The sequence below is a fragment of the Pongo abelii genome, chromosome 5, assembly GCF_028885655.2.
Source record: "Pongo abelii isolate AG06213 chromosome 5, NHGRI_mPonAbe1-v2.0_pri, whole genome shotgun sequence".
Classification (NCBI taxonomy): domain Eukaryota; kingdom Metazoa; phylum Chordata; class Mammalia; order Primates; family Hominidae; genus Pongo; species Pongo abelii.
The window spans coordinates 127,686,668-127,702,634 of NC_071990.2; the positions used below are offsets into that span (position 1 = coordinate 127,686,668).

The 15,967-nt window shown below is 36.5% G+C and overlaps 1 pseudogene; it reads right to left on the reverse strand.

Annotated features, from left to right (window-relative positions):
• Nucleotides 1-438: 438 nt before the first annotated feature.
• On the reverse strand, nt 439-5,437 carry LOC100455641 (protein phosphatase 1 regulatory subunit 14B-like; annotated as a pseudogene).
• Between the last annotated feature and the right edge of the window lie 10,530 nt (nt 5,438-15,967).

Below are 15,967 nucleotides of genomic sequence, written 5' to 3' on the forward strand. Positions count from 1 at the left end.
CTTTTTGTTATTGTTGAGTCCTTATCCAGTTTTGAAATCAACATAAAGCTGGCCTGATAAAATGAGTTTGGAAGTTTTCCTTCCTCTTCCATTTTCTGCAATAGTTTGAGAAGCACTGGTAGTAGTTCTTCTTTAGAACTAATTAAGCAATGAAGTTATCAGATCCTTGGTTTTTCTTTGATTCAAGACTTTTTATTATTTTTATTTTTATTTTTTAGCTGCACCAAAGGCATATCCTAGCTTTATTAAAGGTCCTGCACCACAGAGTCAACATAAAAACACAAAAAGTCTCATTGGTTTAATAACAATGAAGAACCCCAAAAATGGAAAACGAACGGGGCAGGGGAAAAGACCTGCTCATGGCACTGAGCCTGGCCACAGAGTCTGCTGGTATTGCTGTTGCTATGAGGTTGGGGGGACAGCGATTGTCCTGAGCCACCATTCACCTGGGTCGAGGACCCTCACTTCTTCTGGGGTGTGCTCAGCTTCTGCATGCCCCAGATCTTGTCCAGCAGGTCAGAGATGAAGGCCTCGGTGGGTTTGTAACAGTCAACCAGCAGCTCCTTGACCCTGGCAGCCTGGGCATCCTCACTCTCCATGTCCAGGAGTTCATCCACGTCAATCTCCAGTTCTGGGATCTCCTTTTCCTGGCAGTTGGGGAGTTGTGTCAGCTGCTCCATGATCCACTCCTCCAGGTTGAGGCACCTTGTAGCTCCTTGTGGTAATACTTGACGGTGACCTTCCCTTGGTGCCTCACTGGGCCCTTATCGTCTGTGCCGCCAGGGCCTCCTCCTGTGGCCCTGGGGGGTGGGCTCTGAAAGTAAACACGTGGTCCTGAGCCACCATTGCCCCTCCCTGGGGCCAGGGCCACCGTCTGCCATGGCAGCTGCCAGGGCCATGTACGTGCATCAGTCCCCTCCCTGTGTCTGGATACCCCCTGCCTGGCTCCTGGTGGCTGGCTGGGGTTAGCCTGTTGGCTCTGCTCTGCGAGGCTCCACAGAGATTACAGTGGGGGTGCTGGGGGACAGCTGTAGCATGCGGAGCCCCCAGGTCTGCCCTGGCTGTGCCCCTGAATTTTTATTATAGAATCAATTTTCTCACTCTTTGGTCTGTTCGGATTTTCTATTTTTTTCATAATTTAATCTGAGTAGGTTGTAATCCAGGAACTTATCCATTTCTTCTATGTTATCAAATTTGTTGGAGTATAGTTGTTCAAAATAATTTCTTATGTGTCTTTGTATTTCTGTGGTATCAATTGTAATGTCTAATTTTTAATCTTTTTTTGAGTATTTTTTTCTCAGTCTAGTTAAAGTTTCTCAATTTTGTTTTTTTAAACAAACATTTCTTTTTTTTGATCTTTTTAAAAATTAAACTTTTAAGTTCAGGAGTACACATGCAGGTTTGTTACATAGATAAACGTGTCATGGGGATTTGTTGTACAGATTATTTTTCACCTAGGTATTAAGGCTAGTACTCAATAGCTATTTTTCCGGATCCTCTGCCTCCTCCCACCCTCCACCCTTCCATATGACCCGATGTGTGTTGTTCCCCTTGATGTGTCCATGTGTTCACATCATTTAGCTCCCACTTATAAGTGAGAACATGCAGTATTTGGTTTTCTGTTTCTGTGTTAGTTTACTAAGGATAATGGCCTCCAGCTCCATCTAGTTCCTGTAAAGGATATGATCTCATTTTTTTTATGGCTGCATAGTATTCCATGTTGTATATGTACCACATTTTTAAAAAATTGAGATGGAGTCTTACTTTATCACCCAGGCTGGAGTGCAGTGGCACAATCTCGACTCACTGCAACCTCTGTCTCCCGGGTTCAAGCAATTCTCCTGCCTCAGCCTCCTCAGTAGCTGGGATTACAGGCATGTGCCACCACGCCTGGATAATTTTTGCATTTTTAGTAGAGATGGGATTTTGCCATGTTGGCCAGGCTGGTCTTGAACTCCTGACCTTAGGTGATCTGCCTGCCTCAGCCTCCCAAAATGCTGGGATTATAGGCGTGAGCCACCACACCTGGCCTGCACCACATTTTCTTTATCCAGTCTACCATTGATGGGTATTATGTTGATGGCATATCTTTGCTATTGTGAATAGTGCTGCAGTGAACATATGTGTGCATGTGTCTTTATGATAGAATGATTTCTATTCCTTTGGGTATATTCTCAGTAAAGGTATTGTTGAAAGTGGGCTGTTGAAGTCCCCTACTATAATTGCATTTCAGTTTCTCTCTCCTTTTAGGTCTAAAAATATTTGCTTTATATATATGGGTGCTCCAGTTTGGGTGCATATATATTTACAATTGTTATATCATCTTGTTGAACTGATCTCCTTATCATTATAGAATAAGCTTTGTCTCTTTTTACTATATGCGACTGATATTCTATTTTATCATATATAAATATGACTATTCCTTCTTTCTTTTAATTTGTGTTTGTATGGGATCTTTTTCCACCCCTTTATTTTTAGTCTGTTTGTCTTTACTGCTAAGGTGAGTCTCTTGCAGGCAGAATATAGTTGGGTCTAGTTTTTTTTATTCATGCATCTACTCTATATTTTTTAATTGAAGAACTTAAACTATTTACATTAAAGATTATTGTTAGATAAGAACTTACTCCTGCCATTTTGTTAATTGTTTTATTGTTGTTTAATAGATTCTTTACTCCCACTTTTTCTTTTGTTGTATACCTTTGTGGTTTGGTGTGAAGCTTTTTTCCTTCCTCTTTCTTGTTTGTGTATTTGCTATAATTGCTTTCTTTGTGGTTATCATTGGGCTAACATAAAGAGTCTTGCCAAAATAGACTATTTTAAGCTGATAGCAACTTAACTTTGGTCACATAAAAATACTCTGGACATTTTCCTCCTTTCAATTTAAATTTTAATTGCCTGATTTTTTCTTCTCTATTATATGTTCCCTAGCCACTAATTGTAATTGTTGTTGTTGTTGACCACTTTTACTTCAAACCTTTGTATTAGAGAATTGAGAGATTTATATAGCACCATTATATCACTGTGATATTCTGAGTTTGATTTATGAATTGATTGCTACTGGTGAGCTTTATACCTTCACGTGTTTTCATGGTAGTAATTATTGTCCTTCCGTTTTCAGTTGTAGCACTCCCTTAAGCATTTCTTGTAGGGTTAGTCTAATGGTGATGAGTTCTCTCAGGCTTTGTTTTTCTGTAAAGGTCTTTATTTCTCTTTCATTTCTGAATAGTTGTGTTGGATATAGTATTCTTGGCTGAAAGAATTTATTTGTTAAACTCTCTTTTAATATATCATTCACTCTCTTGGCCTGCAAGTTTTCTGCTAAGAAATCTGCTAATAGTCTCATGGAGATCCCCTTCTATATCACTTGATGCTTTTCCCTTGCAGCTTTTAGAATTATCTCTTTGTCTTTGACTTTCGACAGTTTGATTATAATATGCCTCGGAGAGGATTTTTTGGAAGTTGAATCTAATTGAGGAGCTTTGAGCTTCTAGAATCTGGATATTCGTATATCTTCCAACATGTGGGAAGTTTTCAGCTATTATTTCATTAAATAGGTTTTCTGTGACTTCCTTTATTTCTTCTCTCTCTAAAACTACTATAATGAGAAAGTTTGTGTGATTAAGGGTATCCCATAAGCCCCATAGGCTTTTTAAATTCTCTTCTATTCTTATTTTATGTTGTCCCCTCTGAGTTATTTCAAATGATCTGTTGAAGTTCAGAAATTCTTTATTCTGTTTAGTCTGTTGCTAAAGCTCTCAATTGTAGTTTTTATTTCATTAACTGATTTTTTTCAGCTCTGATGTTTCTGTTTGGTTCTTTTTTCATGTAATATCTTATCTCTTTGTTAAACTTCTCATTCAGATAATGAATTGCTTTTCTGATTGCATTGAAATATTTGTATTCTCTTGTATCTCACTGAGTTTTATTAAGATCATTAATTTGAAAATTTTCAGGCATTTTGTTAATATCCTTTTTTTGGAGTCTGCTACTAAGAATTTACTGTGTTTATTTGTTTTGGGGGGGTGTCATGCTTCCTTGGTTCTTCATATTTCTTATGTCCCTACATTGATCTGTGTATCTAGTAGAATAGTTTCTTTTTCCAATTTGTGAATTAATTGTCCTAGGGATAGACTTCTTCCTGTAGATTCTTTCTAGAGTTTTAGTGAGATATGGTGCATTGACTTTGGTTTTGGGTGAGTCAGTAACATGGTCTCCATGAAGTTTCTTCAGCTGTAATCACTGTCAGTGATTTCTATGATTGCCTTAGTGGTCTAGGCTGCATGAGTTTATGATGGTGTTGGTGTAGTTTTGCTGTAGGTGGGAGTGCTGAGCTGGTTGTTGGGTTGGCTATGTGTAGGCACAACGGGCCAAGAGGCTGTGTCAGGCTTTCCAGGGAGGTGGAGTCCATTACTGGGATAGCTGTGAGACTGAGCTGAGCCATGTGTAGACACGGCAAGGCTGGGAGGTCCTACAGCAGTCTGTCTAGGGGTGGGCCACTCTCAGGCCAGCTGTCATGCCAGGCTCGGGTTTGTGTGAGTACAGTAAGGTGGGAAGTCCTGTGGCTATCTGCCTGTAGAGGCAGCATTGCTGCAGGACCAGCTTTTGGGTTAAGTGAAGGTTCATGATGGTGTAGTGGAACCTGGAAGTTTTGCAGCAGTCTGTGTGCAAGGATAGCTCTTCCACCATACCAGCTGTCAGGCCAAGAATGGATTCAGTGTGAGTGTAGTGGAGCTGAGGGCTTGCAACAGCCTGTCAGAGAAGCAGAGCTGCTGCAGAACTAGCAGTCAGGTTAGGTGTGGGTGCACACAAACTTGCCGTCCAGCCAGGTGTACAACATGAGTTTATGTGGGCTGGGCATTGAGCTAGCTGCATGGTAGTATTCTTACTGCACAGGTATACCTGTTCCCTTAGGGGTGATGTGCTGTATGGACTTGAGCACCAGAGTCTTGGTTGTTCATATGGTCTAGAATCCAGGTAGCCATGGTTGTGGTGCTATAGGCACCCATGTGAATGTGACAGAATGATCATGGAGCCTCAGGGATGGTGAGAGTCCATTGCTATAACCTCCCAGGACAGGACACACTCTAGCCACTCTAGCAGTTACCCATCCTTAACAGCCTAGGGGCTCAGTGTAGGCTCCTACTCTGCAGCAGTGTACTTGTGTGAAATTTTGGATACTCTTCAAATTGGATTTAGGGCCTGTGAGGACTGGGGGATTCTTCTGTAGCAAGGATTGCTGCCATTTGTGGCAGCAATAGGGACTGCTGGGGATATCCAACTTACATTTTCCCTGTAAGAAGTTACCCTGACTGCAAGCCAGTCCTGGTGAAGGAGACAGTGTGGCAGAGGCAGAATGCCTCACTTCCTTCCCTATGGTTCTATCCTGGGCTTCTGTGCTCCACAGGGATTTTGCTATTTCCCTGGTGCTTTTCAGCATACTTCCTAAGTCTCTCTAGTCAAAACATTTTTATTTATTTGTTGTTTTGGTCTGTTTTTCTTGGTGGGAGGTGTCAGGTAACTCTAACATTACTTCTCCCATTTCATTTTTGATTTACATAGAGTTGTTACAATGTCCTAACTGCTATTTATCCTCTTCCTATTCTCTTCAGTGTTAAAGGTTTATCCTTTAGTATCATTTTATTGGGGTCTCTAGGGGGAGAAAAGAATTATGTTCAGCTCAGTTGCCATCTCAAACCAGAACTTCTTTTTCACTTTTTCCAACTTTAAATTGAAAGGAATTATCTGCTCTTGGGTTTCCATATAGATTATGAAACATTTACTTATTAAACATGCTAATTATTTTGGGGGGAAAATAGTGAATTATAGTTCCATGTCATATGCATCTGCCATAGAATTAGGTGATCTCCATCGCTGTCTAAAACTTGTATGTCTTTAAATATTGGTAATTGGCAAATATATAAATATATCACTAAACTCTTCTTTATCCTCTTGTGACTGTAATTTAATTTATTAAAATATTACAACACAAAAATCTCCACAAAAACGTGCAAAATGACAAATGTGTAATATCTTAATGCTATGCGGATCCAGATGTATCTAAGACACAAAGAGCTAATGAGAGGTAATAAACATTTATCTCCAGTTAAAGGGCTAATATTGGACAAAACTTAGAAGGTTCAATTCAGATAAGCATTCAAGTGCTTGGCTGCTGATCCCAAACTTTATCTGAACCCTCTGAACCTCTCAAGTGTTGAAAACTGGGCTGGACATCTCGTGAGAACAACTTCATCTGGGGTATTTGGGTATGTTTGCTTCCAGCTGGAACCCAAAACTGCAGAGAGAGGCACAAATGAAGAAAAATTGAGGGAAACTCTGAAGTTCCTTGAACCTCAGAAAGAGACTTTGATTAAATTTGGAGGAAAGGTTAGAGATTAAGAGCAGTTTCTATTTTAGCTGGCTGCGTTCATCTACCTTTAAAAATTATATTTTAATCTTCCAAATGAGAGGTCATTAATATTAGTTTGTTTTCGGTTGGGCAATATGGTGAAACATTCTGTAAAACAGTGAATTTCTTCTTGTTTTACATGTCTCAAGTAAGAATTTGACAGCAGATAATTGCTCCAGAACGGCAGAGTGCATATTACTGATCATTAACACATGCCTAGGTGTGGTTTTAGGCACCAAACCAAATGGAGCCTCATGTCAAGTTAAAGGAACACTGTTAAGATATAGTCCATTGTAAGCATGGAGAGTAAACAGGACTAAACTACTTTCTATTGTATTTTCTTTATCAATTCTGTGAAGAGAACATATATTCAAAATATATTTTATTTATTTTTTCTTTCTTTTTTTCATTTTTATTTCACTTTAAATATACCAATTATACTTGAAGAATCATGGTCATAAAAATATGTATATATAGAAAACTGATATTTGTTAATTGCCTGCTGTGTACTAACTATATGTATATAATCTCACAGCAACTCTAAGAGGTAAATATTATTCTACAGATTTCACAAGGACTGAGGTTCAGAGAAGGTTATTTATTTGCTTAAGCTTGCACAGTTAGTGTGATGGCTAATTTTATGTGTCAACTTAGCTGGGCCATGGAGCACAGATATTTGGTCAAGCATTGTTTTGAATATTTCTGTGAAATTTACTTTTAAATCAATAGATATTGAGTAAAACAGATTGCTCTCTATATTGTGAGTGGGTCTCCACCAATCAGTCGGAAGTCCCGAAGAGAACAAAACCCTAACTATCCCTAAGCAAGAGGGAATTCTCCCAGCAGACTGCATTTGGACTTTCTCTGCAACACTGGATCTTCTTGGTTCTACAGCAGAATTGCCTTTGGTCTTAAACTGCAACTCTTTCCTATATCTCTTGCCTGCCTGCCTCCTTGGTGATTTTGGATTCATCAAGCCCCCATAGTCATATAATCACATTCTTTTAAATAAATCTCTTTCTATATATATGTGCATGTATCCTATTGGCTCATGTTCCTCTGGAGAACATAGATGAATACAGCTAGTAAATGGGAAAGTCAAGGTTCAGATCTAGTTCTGTTGATTTCAGAGCACTATGCCAAATTTCATTTTATATAAACACTTCTTTCATATTGGCTTGCTGAGTTGTAATTCAATTTGTTACTATATATTCACATTTATGTTCATATACACACATGCACACCTGTATACATGTTAATGTATAGTATTGAGTGTGGCTTTGTTTACACATGAATAAGACACAATTTCAGGTTTTGCTATGAAACTCTAAAGAGAATAATGAATTTTAACCTCAACATGTAATCTTGTGAAGACAGACTCACTTCACCATATTTACTACTGTATAATCATAATATTTACCTCCTATAGTATTATTATTGCTGTATATATCCCTAAAATCTGCTGAAATTCTAATAACTGATGACATTTTTATAAATTACCCCAAAGTTTTGGTTTTACTGAAGATACTTTTCTAATTTTTACTGTTAAAATAATCGTAATTCTATTTAATTATTCAGCTTTCATTTACTCATGACTGACTAGCAACTGAAACATCTAAAACAAAATAACTATAGAAAACTATAAAATGAAACAACAGTAGCATTGTATTTAAATTCTTCATGTAAACTTTTACCATATTAATTTATAGTTTTTTTAAGCTTATAGCTTTTACCTTTTTAATGTATAACGTTACCTGGTATATTTAATCTTCTATTTCTTTCTAACAGCAGCTACTTGCTCATTTGGACAAAAAATGGACCAGGCTTCCAATGATTAATTAACACATGTACAGTGATTCCTACTGAGAGTCAGGAAACTTGATCTTAGCATCAATAATATTCATCTCTGTATGCTAGTTGTGAAAAAAGAATTATGTTCTGAAGACATTATATTTATCATTCTTCTTCAAGCCATATAAGCAAGATATAACTTTGTACATATTAAGGTCAAAAGAAACATATGTCTATAATTTATTGGAGTTGTCTGTAAAGGTGATCTGTCATCCATGTTCCTATAAACCCTTGGGTAAGGGAGGAACAGAGTCTATGAAATTCAGGATTATGAGCCATCTTTTTTAAACAAAATTCTTTATTGATGAAACATAGCTCACAATCAAAATTTTACCCTTGAAAATGATTGTAAATTATTCAGTTACATTCCTTTATTTTGTAGATGGAGAAACTGTGGCCCAGGTAAGTTAAATGACCAACCCTGATGACTCAGCTGGACTAAAACAAGTTTGCCTGATTTCTAGTGCATGTTATATCTTCCCTTGAACATGTGACTTTCCTTATGAAAATAGTCCTAAGAAATTCCAAAATATATTTCTATATTACTTGAGCCACTTAGAATGTGAAGAGTGAACTTTTAATATATGACTAAATCACTTATTAGCATGTTCCTATTCAGCATCAGAGTTTTCTATGGTAACCACTTGTGTGTGCTAATTTTAAGGCTTTAGTGTTCAACAGCTAAATGAAGCTACTGGCAGCTTTTTTGGTGTGTTTTTAAGCATTTTAAGGTATTATGAACTAGGACATCCCAGAAATTCTCTCTTTCTTTGTTTGATGTAAACCTGCCTTATTTAGTTCTTCTTTTAGGTGTGAATCTCTTAATATGGGACTGCCCTCTGCATTGGGGTTCCTTTTTATAAAAGCTATCCATCTTTTTCTTTTTGTCTTCTAAGTGATAACACAAATGAGGTGCAGAACCTCCTCCTCTCATGTTTTGTTATTATTCTAAACTGCAAGTCAATATCGTCTGGAACATAATCAAATTTTATTTTCATTGCCATAATAATCAACTGTTTCCAGGGATTTCAACATTTTTTCCTGGCTTCACCCTATTGCTAAAAGGGAATTGTTCTTTTACAATGACTTCCTGTCGTGCTTAATCACAGTTTTTTATAGTGTGAGATTCATAAAAGGACAGGAAGACAGTTAAACATTATAGAATTTCCTCATTTGTTCTCTTCCTCCTTAACCTGTAAAGATAGAAGAAAATCATGAATATGTTTGATAAAATGTACTGACAATAAGAGTGACGTGAAAAATCTCATTATTATTATTACTTTTTATTATGACAAAATTTTATTGCATATTTTGGTTTAGGCGCTGTTTCCACATGGGTCTGCCCATTGCTAGTGTGGAACTCTAGAAGGAGTATGGTCTTTGGAAATGAATTTTAAGTTTGCCACAAACCAGCTGTGTGAGCTTGGGTAAGTCACTTACCTAGTCAAGGTCACAGTTTCTTAATTTATAAAAATGTAGGCAATAATGCTTTTATTTCATGGTCATTGTTAAGTATTAAATGATTTAATGTACATGTGATATAATGATATAATGAAAGGGTTTAGGTATGATGAGCCTGGCACATTGCAGGACTCTGTAAGTATTAATTTCATTTTCATTTTAATCTTTACTGCTGCCTTTAATTTTAGGATTTATGACTCTGGTCCAATATGGGCCACCCACCTGAAGGCCTTCTAGTCAATCTCTCATAGTCTTTGTACACTGACAGGTGGAAGCTATTAGGGCCAAATTGTATGCTTGAAAATGAATAAGTTTATGCTTATTGTCCCTAATTAATTTCTTCTTCCATTAAATTATTACAATGCTTAAGATTAATTAATTTACTGTGCTAAATTTACCATAGTGAAAGAATTCTGTGATTGCTACAACAGGAAAGCTCTCTAGTGAGGTTAGAAGATGGTTAGGCAGTTTTGTTTGCTTAAGAAAAATGAGCAAGAAAATTTTGCATAATGCCTTTTGGAGCAGTCTTATTCTTCATAATTGCCTGAGATATTTCAAGGTGCTTTGCTATAAATCTGAAGACTTAAAAACATTGTTTTACAGTCTGGCCCACGAAGAATAATGACCTCTCCTGTTCTTTGTTTTTCTGGGTGATTAAGGGTTTCCTGACTGGCCCCAGGCCATCTGCCATGACTATTTTTTTTTTCTTCAGATTTAGAACCATAATGTCAAAAATAATCTCTTACTCTGAGAGATTTTGCTAGCCCCAGAAGATAGAAAGTGTTTGCTGCGTGTGCTCCAACACCGCATGAAAAATTGCAAATGATGGTTCTTGTTGATTTTATAAAGCAGTCCCATCATTTATGCTCCTTAAACTAAATTAGGTGTAAATTATTTCAAGGAGGCCAAAGTTTTTCCCTGTGTTCCTATGAGGATAATTTCACAAATACACAGCACGTCCCTTCAACCACAGATTTTGGGCAAAGAGAAGGAAACAAGAAGAAGGAGAAGAAGAGAGCTATGGCCTGGGGCCAGTGCACACTCTCCACAGGGGGTTTCCAGCATGTGGGTGATTTCTAACCAAGCTGACATAAATCAGACTGTGCAGAGCAATGACATTCTGATCACTGTGCTGGGAGACACCTGGATAGTGTTACACTTCCCTCATTAGGAGGTACTGGAGTTGAGCTGGGGAGGTGAACTTTTAGCTGTATCAAAATAACAGTGTGGGAGCAAAGAAGATGCTGGGATGAGGGGGCGTACCAGTAATAACCCAACCTTTACAGACAGGTTGTGTGAGGCGTTCTGAACTCTCATCTTTGGAAATAATTTATTTACAAACTGAACTCAGTAAAATCAAGAAGAATTTGTTCCATGAATGCCATTGTTTAAATCTTCTGGCTGAGACTTGAGCCTCTTTCTTTCTCAGCTGGGACATTCTGCTGCAGTGGCCTACACTCCCAAACCTTGTTAAAACTGAGCTCATAATGTGTGATAGACATGTTTGTTAGTGTTCTGGAACATTTTATTCCATCCAAGTTACTTATTAATTACAGCTATTAATTTTTAATAAAAATTAGATGTTAAAATTGGATGTTAAAACACAAAATTGGGTGTATAGGTAAAAAAATACAAACCTGTCTAAACCAAACACAAATTTTAAATATAGCAAAGAACATAGAGAAGAAAAGACTATGGTAAGTACAACATAATAAATTAATTATAGAATAATATGATAGAATTGATACCAAACATATTAGTCATATAAAAATATGACTGGGTTTAAATCACCTATTAAAGAAAAAAATATTTTCAAATTGGCTGATAAAGCAAAATACACCTCTATACTGTATAAAAAAGACATACCAAATACACACAGAAATTTTAAAAAGATAGAACTAAATATATGGGCAAAGAGATACCAGTCAAGTGGAAAAAATAAAAATCAGGGGGTTAAATCTTGATATCAGATAAAGTAGAATTAAACAAAACTACATACTGTATGCACTTACCTTTAGCCCAGCAATCCCACCTCTGATCATTTATTCTGAAGGTACACTTCCAACCATACAAAATTACATATGCACAAGATTATTCATTATAGCACTGTTTATAATTGCAAATAGTTATAAATGTCTAAACACAGGAAATTGGTTGAAAAACTTTACATATACACAGTGGAATACAATACAGTTGTCAAATAAGAATGAAGAGAAGCTTTATGAAGTGATAGGAAGTTATTTCTATAATGTGTTTTAAGAGAAAAAACCAAAGTATTAATCTCCAGAGTAAGCTACCTATTATATAAGAAAGATGGAGGAATAAGGAAACAGATATGTATCTGCTGACTTTTTCAGAAAGAAACATAAGGATAAGTCAGAAAACGTTGAAACTGGCAACCTGTAAGAGAGGGAGTGGTGGAAGGGATGGGGAGGGAAGAACACTTCTCTGAGTATACCTTTGTGTACACCTTTGTCATTTGGAAGCATGTCAGTATTCTACATATTCAAAATGGAAGTAAAATAAAAAAAGATAGGGAAAATACCTGGAATGGATACAAGCAGTATTTCAAATAAATAATTGTATCTGAGATACATGGCATAACCACACCAAAAGGGGAAAAAGAACTAATCCAGATAATTTGAGCACAGTACTTGGCCCTGTATCTTACATTCTTTTAGTAGGTTTCTTTTTTTTCTAGTTACATGGGTGTAGAAATTCTGAAACCCTATTTGTTTTTATTACAGAATTAGACAAAATTGAGTAAACGTATTGATGGTGTTGAGAGCCAGGGTACTCCCAGAAGGGAGATGCAAATATAGAATAAGGATGGTGAAGCCATCACTGGCCATCAGAGAAATGCAAATCAAAACCACAATGAGATACCATCTCACACCAGTTAGAATGGCAATCATTAAAAAGTCAGGAAACAACAGGTGCTGGAGAGGATGTGGAGAAATAGGAACACTTTTACACTGTTGGTGGGACTGTAAACTAGTTCAACCCTTGTGGAAGTCAGTGTGGCGATTCCTCAGGGATCTAGAACTAGAAATTCCATTTGACCCAGCCATCCCATTACTGGGTATATACCCAAAGGACTATAAATCATGCTGCTATAAAGACACATGCACACATATGTTTATTGCGGCATTATTCACAATAGCAAAGACTTGGAACCAACCCAAATGTCCAACAATGATAGACTGGATTAAGAAAATATGGCACATATACACCCTGGAATACTATGCAGCCATAAAAAATGATGAGTTCACGTCCTTTGTAGGGACATGGATGAAATTGGAAATAATCATTCTCAGTAAACTATCGCAAGAACAAAAAACCAAACACCGCATATTCTCACTCATAGGTGGGAATTGAACAATGAGAACACATGGACACAGGAAGGGGAACATCATACTTCGGGGACTGTTGTGGGGTGGGGGGAGGGGGGAGGGATAGCATTGGGAGATATACCTAATGCTAGATGACGAGTTGGTGGGTGCAGCGCACCAGCATGGCCCATGTATACATATGTAACTTACCTGCACGTTGCGCACATGTACCATAGAGCCTAAAGTATAACAATAATAATAATAATAATAATAATAATAATAATAATAAAAAAGAATAAGGATGGTGAAGAACCTTGTGAGTTTGGATTAAAATTGGTGGTAACAAAATGACTTCAGGGTTTCTAATGAAACATAATATCTAAATGTAATACATAATCCTAGACTGGACCCTAGAATGAAGAGAAAAAGTATATTATAAATGATGTTGTTGGAACAGTTGGTATAATGGCAATATGCACTATAGATTTTAAAAAAATTAGATAAAAGTATTGTATCAATGTTACACTTATTGCATTTGATAATTATATTGTAGTTATATAAGCAAATATTCTTGTTCTTAGGCAATACATGCTGAGGAATTAAGAAGCAAAACTTTCAGAGAAAGAATAATAAAATACATTTTGCAAAATGTTAAAAAAATTGGATAAAGAATATAAGAAGGCTCCCTGGACTATTTTTTAAACATTTCTGTAGGTTTAAAATTATTTCAAAATAATAAGTCAAAAAGTTATGTATCACATTCTGAATTGTTCCTTGTTACCTTGCTTGTCTGTATCATTATGTTGTAATTTTCCCATGTTTTTCCACCTTTTTACCCTTTCTATGATTTTGTGAATACTTGGAAAGCACATCATGTGTTCTTACTCTTCAGAGTTTGCTATTTTCTGATTATTTTGGTCACATTTTGCTGATTTAATTTGGTGTAAATATGAAGCAAGTATTTGTGAAGTATAATCTCTTAATTGGCCCCAAACATGTTCTCATCACACACATTTTTCACGAGAGAGAGTGAAATCTTGCTCCATAGAAAGTGAATCACAGCTGGGTGTGGTGGCTTACACCTGTAATCAAAGCACTTTGGGAGGCTGAGGCAGGCAGATCACTTTAGGCCAGGAGTTCGAGACCAGACTGGCCAACATGGTGAAATCCCATCTCTACTAAAAATACAAAAATTAGCTGCATGTGGTGGCGTGTACCTGTAATCCCAGCTACTCAGGACGCCGAGGCAGGAAAATCGCTTGAACCTGGGAGGTGGAGGTTGCAGTGAGCCGAAATGGTGCCACTGCACTGCAGCGTGGACAACAGAGCAATACTCCATCTCAAAAAGAAAAAAAAAAGAAAGTGAATCTCACATGGAAATCTGAGGGCAAAACTGACCTATGTGATATTTTAATAATTTTCACATTCTATCTCATTCTTATTTCCCAAATGGTTTATATATATATGACTTATGTTTGAAAGCTCTTATAGAATGCTAACAGCCATTAAAAATATATGTCAGGAGGAATCAGAGGCAAAATATATTTTTGGTAAAAATATGTCATATTTACATCTGTCTAAAAGAAAATGTATAGGTTGCTTACCAAAATACTGGATTTAACATCTTACACATAACACTGGGCAATCATTGACTGACACTGTCATCAAAGGGTGTAAAATGAATTATACATGAAGTGTCAAGGAGTTGAGTAAAGGGAGGACCCATTGTCAATTATGACTATAGGAAGGTCATAATTTTATTTAAAGAAAAGAGGGAGCAGAGCTGTAGAAGGTCGATATCAGAGTGTTCACTGAGAGGCAAAGAAAAACAGGACCAGATTAACAAGATTTACCTGTGGACACTAATATGGATTCAGAACCAAGAAGGTGAAGTGTCAATAAATAGCAGACTGCATGGACATGAAATGTGATCTTCATAGGAATAGGACGATTTTCATACCCACATTGATATGGGTTACCATCAGTTCCTTAATGAGGAGAAACTGAAGACAAATATCAGAATGCTGAATATTACATAGTTTATATAGAAGTAAAAAAAGGTACATAGTTATTATTATAGAATATGGATTTCATCATTATGAATAAATCCTTTAGTCAGTCTCATAAATTTCCTACTTAAAAGCACATGTAAATATTGTATATGGCACTTGCATTGGACAGAGCATGCTCTATAGACAAAATTCTGGTCCTCAAATCAACCAAAACTAAGTAAGTGACCTTTTCAGAATATGTATTTTCTGCATATTATATGTTGTTCTCTGAGTATTTATTTTAAAACTTGACTTGTTTTAAAATAAAAATTTTGATGTTTTTTGCATTGTCTTAAAATTGTTGACAATGGTCTAGTGAAGCCTTTTGAGTGTTCTATCCTTTATGAAAAATAAATAAATGAAATAACACAATTGATAGGACAATGCTTAAAAGTGTGTGTGCATGCATGTGTGTGTGTGTGTTTGTGTTGCTAGAAAGTTAGTGTGACTGGCTTTATGACACGTAATTTAAAACAGAATAAAAGCATTCCAATAATTAGTATATTTTGCACATGGGCAATTCTTTGCTTACTAATCTAGAAGTTTCCTATATTTTATAAATAAAAGCAACGCCTGGAACCAGTGGTTTCTTGGGTAAACTGTGCTTTCTTTGGTTGTGCAGTGAAGTATATTCTACTTACTTTCTTTTGCAATTTATTTGATGTCAAGAAATGTAATGGCGGAAAGCTTAGAGCATAAAAAGGAAAAAAATAATAATTGGAAAACAGCAACAAATTCATTTTGTCCTCCACATTGCCCTCCACTTTTCTCTCCCTTTCTCTTCATTTTTTAGTTCTGATTTTCATGACTACATACCTTCCTTTCTACCTCCTTTTTGTCATTACCTAACTCTTGCTGGAAACTTT